The 8,645-nt window shown below is 44.1% G+C and overlaps 1 long non-coding RNA gene across 1 annotated transcript; it reads left to right on the top strand.

The window, feature by feature from the left end:
• Positions 1 to 468: 468 nt before the first annotated feature.
• Positions 469 to 4,506, top strand: LOC133107293 (uncharacterized). Its single transcript, XR_009704591.1, has 3 exons — positions 469 to 608; positions 923 to 1,042; positions 4,393 to 4,506. It is a non-coding gene; the product is annotated as an uncharacterized LOC133107293 (long non-coding RNA).
• The last annotated feature ends 4,139 nt before the right edge of the window (positions 4,507 to 8,645 follow it).

Raw genomic sequence — 8,645 nt, 5'->3', positions numbered from 1 at the left:
CTCAGTTCTCTCTCTAATGAGACAAATTCAATAAGTTTTGTGATTCTCAAAACTCTTGGAGTGATTAGCACATGGAGGACACTGCCCAGTACAAAGGTTTCCCTCTATGCAGCTTGTCTGCAGATTTGGTGAGAGGACTTTATACAAGAGTGAGAGCAAGTGAGGCAGACAGAAAAATAATGAGATCGGGGACTGAAAGAGCTAGACGGACTGAACATCCAAGATGTGGAGGGAGATAAAGGCAGAGACACAGGACAGAGGAAACCATGTTGCATTCCATGCAGCTGCCCCAGTTTGCACGCACGCCAAATCCCCTGTGTTTATTTAATACTCATAACACTTCATTTGGTAATTTGATGACATAATCACACTTACGTCTGGGTGTGGTTCATCACTGAATTAAATGTGCGGCTTTGGCGGGGAGTTTTCTTTATGGACGGGGGCCTTGGTTTCAAAATGACCGTTCTGGATCAACAGCGTCCATAACCGTCCCCTGATCTGCTCCTCTGCAGGTCAGACACCTTCAGCGGCGCGCGGAGGAAACGGAGCGTGTGCAGAGAGAGACGGTGCGGGGCTATGAGGACCGGCTGGGATGTCTTCGTTCAGAGGTGCCGTTTGATTGGGGCGGATTTTGGGAAATAAGTTTCTCTGACATTGCACTTGTACGGGCTGCGCTTTCTCCACTGGGGGCCGGCCCAACAGCAGCAGCCGATACATCTCACCCACGTGATTAAATATTCATCACAGGCATTCCTGGCTCCCGCACATTCATCATGGTGCAAACTTCAGATTCGGCCTGCCTGCTCTGTGTTCCCCTCGTATTTTATACGTTCCCCGCCCGGCTTCTGCGGCGTCCCCGTGTGGCACCGTCGTGGTTTCGGATATAATCATGAATGTGCTGTTTTTTATCTGCCCTCTGCAGTTGGAGAAGCTGAAGGTCAGCTTTGCTAGACTGCAGGGACCCCGCAGGAGTGAGGGGGCAAGGATGACACAGGAGCAGGACAGCTCCTTCGAGAGCCCCGCATTGAGCGTGAAGCTGGAGGTAAAAGACGTTTGTTGGAAAGACTCGGGGCTCATTCGCTTTATTTTTCTCATCTTGCAATTTTTTCTACTCCAAACTCCACCCGTCAGGAGAGGCGAGGAAAAGTGGCAAGAAAAAAGTTATGAAGACAGGGAAATGGAGAAAATGTGAATTAGGCAAATTAATATTTAGAAGCCACGTCAGTCACAGACGTGGGGGGGAAATATAGAGGGGGAGAGGTGGATTCAGAGCTCAATCGTTTATACGTTATGCTTTCCGAAAAGGATGCGCTGCTGTTCGGAGTTCCTCATTCTACTTCCAGCTCCGAGAAGGAACAAGGATGTCCTTAAAGATGGTGGGCCTCGATCGATTTCTGGGTCAGGAGCAAGTAAAAGAAAGAAAAAAGTACTAAAAAAAACAGAAAATAAGTAATTGGAATGAGCCCATGCTCCAGATGTGCAGTGGGGAGGATGGGTTATCAGATTCACCCTGTGCTTTTACAGAGAAACGCTTAAAAGGGTCAAATAATGGCCTCTACACTTGGATTCAAATATTTGAATCAGACTCAAACACACCTCAACCCTAGCAGTGCGTAGCACCCATCAGGGGTATTCACAGCAACACTTACCTAATATTAACTCAGGTGAAGAGTTAACACATTTCTGGGACAATGAAACGTGTGGATGATTAGATGGCTGGAATGAAGAAGAAATTAAGTATTTTTGCAGAACACCAGGGAACCATCGACTCTTTTTGACAATTGGATCTTTAATGATCACAATGTTTCAGCACATTGCTTAAACCTCCAATAGAACAGCGCCACCAGCAATGCACTAGGTTTTGATTTTGGTTTAGAGGGAAGACCAGCCCCTACTGACACACCATAACCACTTCCAGCTGCAGTTTCGGCCTCCAGCCAGAGGGTCTGAAATCGAGGCTTTCCACTTAGCGTGGGATCATGCTGCACATTCACACTCACAGAGATCAGACTGAACACTGGTATTTATTTGAAAAATGCTTGGTTTTTTCCCAGAAGTACTGTAAAAAAAACAAGTGATGCAAATTCACATGAGCAAATATAATTGGAAAAGGTTGACCCCTTTTCTTTAATTGCCGTTGATTAGTGTGCGTTCTGTATTACTGCAGTCCGCGTAGCTCAATGTCCGTTTCTCAGCGATTTATACCGATGGCTTCAAGCACGGCTATTATGCTCACAGCATTGTGGAAGAAAGGCAGCAGAGGGGAACAGAGTGTTCCTCTCTGTAATCGGCTCGAGAAACTCCAGGAGAATGACATTGGCAAAGGGACGTATTCGAGAGGTAATACAAGAGCATTCACCCTCTTCTGTAATGATGTTCTCTGGCCCCACTCTCAGAGGAAGACTCGTACTTGTCCAAGAAAATGAGAAAGTAGCACACCATTTTATTTCTGATTAATGTTCACTGCACCTGCTGCGATGTGTGAGAGGCGTCTGTGTACATCGCTCTGGATAGGAGCGTCTGCTAAATGCCATGTAATGTAATGTACATGAATGGTTTCATGTACACGTGTTTGTGTGCTCGTAGTGTGCATATGCATGTACGTTGGGTGTATGTGTAAGTATGCGTATGTAATGTATATGTGCATGACTGTGTGCATGCATGCATGTACTTTTGTTTACATGATATGTGTGTTTGTACATGAATGGATGTGTGTTTATGTGTGTGTGTGTGTGTGTGTGTGTGTGTTTGTATACGTGCGTGGCTCACCCCTCTCATGCGTGATTGAGTGTGTGTGTGTGTGTGTGTGTGTGTGTGTGTGTGTTTGTATACGTGCGTGGCTCACCCCTCTCATGCGTGATTGAGTGTGTGTGTGTGTGTGTGTGTGTTTGTATACATGCGTGGCTCACCCCTCTCATGCGTGAGTGTGTGCGTGTGCGTGTGCGTGTGTGTGTTTGTATACGTGCGTGGCTCTCATGCGTGATTGAGAGTGTGTGTGTGTGTGTGTGTGTGTGTGTGAGTGTGTGTGTGTGTGTGTGTGTGTGAGAGAGTGTGTGTGAGAGAGTGTGTGTGTGTGTGTGTGTGTGTGTGAGTGTGTGTGTGTGAGTGTGTGTGAGAGAGTGTGTGTGTGTGTGTGTGTGTGAGAGAGTGTGTGTGAGAGAGTGTGTGTGTGTGTGTGTGTGTGTGTGTGTGTGTGTGTGCTTTAGGACAGGATTGGCACATCGCAGCAGTGGAGCAGGACTCAGTGATTGCAGTATCAGTTGGATATAGCAGTGAGGGGGTAATAGTGAACAGGATGTGAGATGGCTTGTCTGACTGTGTGTTTCAGTCTGAGCGTCCTCCCCAGGGCGGTTATTAGCATTCCTCTCAGGGAGCGGCCAACAATAACAGCTACATGATTAACAGCCTTTTTCTTCTGCCTGCAAATAAGGGCATTCATAGGTCAAACAGCACTGGTCCGTAGGTACAGAGAAACTCCATTTTAAATAATTGATTCCAGAATATACAGTATATACGTATTGTTTGCCAATCTTAGCATTTTTATGTGGAGTCGATTGTGTAATTTCTTCATACAATTTATATTCTATGGCAAGAAATATATTCCCATTTATAAGGTATTTATTACACTTTTTTTAAACTTCTACTGCTGTAGCCTATCCGATTAGAGTTATGATGCGTTGTGTGTTCAGAGATGCTCTTCTGCAGACCACTGTTGTAATGTGTGGTTATTTGTGTTACTGTCACCTTCCTGTCAGCTTTGACCAGTCTGGCCATTCTCCTCTGACGTCTCTCATTAACAAGGCATTTCTGTCTGCAGAACTGCTGCGCACTGGTTATGTTTAGTTTTTTGCACCATGCACCATTTGGAGATGCAAGATCCCAGGAGATCAGCAGTTTCTGAGAGACTCAAACCACCCTGTCTGCCACCAATAATCATTCCACAGTCAAAGTCACTAAGATCACATTTTTTCCCCCATTCCGATGGTTGATCTGAACATTAACTGAAGCTCCTGACCCGTATCTACATGATTGCACTGCTGCCACACAATTGGCTGATTCGATAATCGCATGAATAAGTGGGTGTAATAAAGTCAGTGAGTTTATATCCTGAGTAATGGCTAAGATCTTCAGAGTGCGAGTGTCAAAATACCTTTCAGTTTCTTTCTGTTCTTGTATTGATAAAAAATGAGTCATCTGGCCTTGGCTTACATCGACAGCAAGACAAGTATTTTTCTTTTTGCCCGTTTTGTGCCAATATGATTCTCTTCAAACCTCTGACCACTCGGTCTCACCCGCCCCCACCCCGCATGACTCAGGTTCAAAAGAACAGACAGCCTGGCTTTTCAGGAGCTAGTCCTCGACCATTTTAAATGAATGCACTTCTCTTTTCAGGAGTTAAAGGTGAAGTCCAGGGAGTGGGAGAAGCAAAGGGGCCTGCGTCAGAAGGACCTGGCTGCTTTAGAAGCCAACAGAAAGTTACTGGCTGTAAAGTGCCACCATCTCCAGGTAAAAAAGACAAACTCTGAAAATCTGAGACAAACTCTTAAAATCTGCAGATTTAAAGCTGGAGAATGCCATGTGGAATACTCCCTTGTTTTCAGGCCAAATATATTTAAAGATCAGTAAAGATCATAATTTTATTTACATTGTTATAGGTAGGCATGCTGCAGACATCCAGGGGTAGTGACTATCAGAGTTTACAATTTCAGTTTTACAAAACTCCATTATTGAACCGTGAAGGCATATGGTGCATTGGTGCATATGGTGCATATGGTGCATTGGTGCATATGGTGCATATGGTGCATATGGTACATTGGTCTTGTGGAAGTGAAATTTGCAGAGGTGTAAAATCCAGGTTTTGGAATGTAAAGGTCCTTATCGGGATTTTGAAAAAGTTCAAGTTCAGCGTTATTGCTGTGTGTGTGTGTGTGTGTGTGCGAGTGTGTGTGTGTGTCTGTGTGTGTGCGTGTGGGTATATGTGTGTGTGCGTGTGCATTATTGCCATGTCAACACAACATTGATTGGAATTTTTCTTTGTGCAGCTCTGATTAAAAATAGAAACAGAAGACAAAGCATACAGTATACAACCCACAAATACCCAGACATCACAGGATCATACTGTACTTTATTTTAAAAGGAGAGAACTAGTTTTAAAAGTACAGTAATCAATATACAATCAACATAAGATAATACAGTATTGTTTATCCATTCTGGTGTACATGTACACATTTTTAGAATTTACAAAGTAGCCACGCTCTGCATGTTGCAATTTGCTGTTTGCGCTCCACTTGAATAAATGTGAAAAACACCAAGATTAAACTTTGAATGCTGTCATGCAACTTGCAGAGTACACGTTCTCAGGAGAGAAAAACCTCGTTAACCTGCCGCACTGCCAACCCCGTGCGTGACCAACACGCGCGGGAAAATCAATCCACACGTGTAATTGTTTTCATCAAGATCTGCAGCGGTCCGATGCTGTCCATCTGGTGCGCATTGATCGCCATTGACCGGCAGAGACCGGTGGCTGTCTATCTGTTATTGAGTGGGCTTTGCTCAGCAGCTGCAGAGCGCTCTGGCTGGAGGGCCGCGTGCGGAGATCTCAGAACCGCACACCCCGCCAGGGGCCACTCAAGAGGGGCCCCGGGTCAGCGAGGGCGCGGTCGGGCCGCTGAGGAGCGTACCCACGTCCCGGAGAGAGACCGGCGTGCAGGAGGACCGCTCTCTGCCAGAGGGGCACACACTGCAGGAGGTAGGGCACCATCCCGAGCTCAGCGCTCCAACGTCAAGCCAATCTGCACTTCTCTGAATTCTCCTTTATAAATAACCACAGCTTTCAGATTGCATTCATTTTTGATAGCTGTGCCTTTGTCAAAAAAAATTCATGATTCATGATATCTTGACAATTATGAGAGAAGAGAGAGAAAGGGTGAGAGAGAGAGAGAGAGAGAGAGAGAGAAAGCCAGAAAGTTGGAGAGCCAGAGCAAGGCATTAAAGGAGGTGGACCGGAAAGATCCGGGCATTAGGAGGAAGGCAGTGACATCATTGCACGTCTCTTGATACCACTTCAGATGAGGAACAGCAGTGAAATGGTTGTGTGTGGCTGGCAGCGGTGCAGAGAGCTCTTGGCGGGTGCCGTGCAGTGAGAGGACATTAAACACGGAGGAGCAGCTGGCGCAGAGGGAGTGTTTGACAGCTCGGTGCCCGGGGTTAAACGCTCACCTCTGGCACCTCTGATTGAAGCCCCTCCGGAATCAAAGGCCTTTATTGTCCATAGGAGGCATGTGGGCCATTCGCCGCTGAAATTCTCCCACATACTCACTGAGATTATACTGCATACTCACTGAGGTTATACTGCATACTCACTGAGATTATACTGCATACTCACTGAGATTATACTGCATACTCACTGAGATTATACTGCATACTCACTGAGATTCTCCTGCATACTCACTGAGATTATACTGCATACTCACTGAGATCCTCCTGCATACTCACTGAGATTCTCCTGCATACTCACTGAGATTATACTGCATACTCACTGAGATTATACTGCATACTCACTGAGGTTATACTGCATACTCACTGAGATTCTCCTACATACTCACTGAGATTATACTGCATACTCACTGAGGTTATACTGCATACTCACTGAGATTATACTGCATGCTCACTGAGATTCTCCTGCTTACTCACTGAGGTTATACTGCATACTCACTGAGATTCTCCTACATACTCACTGAGATTATACTGCATACTCACTGAGGTTATACTGCATACTCACTGAGATTATACTGCATTCTCACTGAGATTATACTGCATACTCACTGAGATTCTCCTGCATACTGAGATTCTCCTGCATACTCACTGAGATTATACTGCATACTGAGATTATCCTGCCTACTCACTGAGATTATACTGCATACTCACTGAGATTCTAGTGCATACTCACTGAGATTCTCCTGCATACTCACTGAGATTGTCCTGCCTACTCACTGAGATTCTAGTGCATACTTACTAGGGATGGGCATCAGAGTAACTCACAATACGATACTATACCGTTAGTTGCTACAATACGATAGTACTGCGACGCAGGTGATTCTGCGACACGACTGCAAGACAATCATGGGCAATGCATCACGATAACTGAAGACAAAAAAACTGAACAAAGGCAAAATAATTTCACAAAAAGCAGGAATCAATCATAAACTACATGAATTTACTTAATTTTGAAGTGGTGTCAGTTCCACAGAATTTTAGACGACTGAGATGAATCGAGAGTCTTAGCCTTTCAGTACACACACTGACTGCAACATGCACACCTGCGCCATCAATCAAATAAACTGCAGCATTCATGAACTGGCAAAAGGCCAGCTATCCGTGCTCAACAGAATGAAGACGGTTGGTTACGGTTTTGCTACAACAGTAAAGCTGCAGTTTGGGAGCAGATGAAATAGACCAAAAACATAGTGTGAGCATTTTATCTAAGATCAAATTGAATTTTAAAACTAATTTAAGCGATGCTGCTTTACTAGAATGAGAGGGACTACAGTAAGTGCCTGGTTGCTAGGTTTGAGGTATTTCCTGGAATTGTGAAGTAACTGTAAACGTTTTTCTCCAGATTTAGTCTGACCCACATATGTTATCAGGAAAATGGCAACTCTTTATAATAACCTGCATACTTGCTGACATTCCACTGCATATACACAAATGTAAAATAAAATGTTCACTGACATTATCCGCATTATATGTGTGAAACAAAATAAAGAAGAAACGAAGAAGTAAATAGTTGTATAGATGGCAGGAAATTGCATTTGTTTCATTCAGCATATAGCCATGGGGTTTAATCGCCTCACATACAAGCGAACAAGAACAGATGGTAGAGAGCCAACAAAACGTGTTGCAGCCATCAGACTGGCATGTCTGGACATCGGCATAACAGAAGAGCTGCTTGTGCTGATGCAGCCATTCATATGCTGCTAACGGCCCGTATCTAACTACCTGCCCAGCCTTGAACCATCAAACACATTTTACATACTGAATACACACTTTAACTGCCAAAACCTGACTATTTAAAACAAAACAAAAACCTGAAAACTTTGAGTGCACACTGCAAAAACAAAAAATAAGTCAGTCATGAAATGTATTTTAGTCTTATAAAAATTTAAACTACGGGACTAAAACTTTACCCTTTTTCAGTGAAAACTCACATAAAATCACCCACAATTCTCTGCCAACAGCTCAGCCCTCAATCAACTTCATTGTAGCGTTACATTATGTACAATCAGCATTGCACCAATCAATGCACCAATCATGTGGAGGCTGCTTTGATTAAATGTGTTCAAATGTGGATAAATCTAATCCATGGTTAGCACACTTGTACTTGGGGAGAGTACAATATTATCTATTGATTGACGCCTCCCTTAACATTGACAGATGTGCAACATTATGTTTCCTGCCAGTCAGTCAGCCATACAATTGAAAACTGTTGTAAGCTTATAGAAGCCCAAGGTCAGATTATTTATTACATTTGGATCATACATAGTACAGCAGTATGTTTATGGAGTAAAAGATCTGGGACCGGGCGAACAAGCCATTGAAATTGCAATATGTTTCTGCTGCTATTTTCTTTTCTCTGCTACCCTGTA

Source organism: Conger conger, chromosome 13 (assembly GCF_963514075.1).
Source record: "Conger conger chromosome 13, fConCon1.1, whole genome shotgun sequence".
NCBI lineage: Eukaryota > Metazoa > Chordata > Actinopteri > Anguilliformes > Congridae > Conger > Conger conger.
Note: the sequence above shows the minus strand (reverse complement) of the source record. Positions and strands in the feature narration are given on the sequence as shown.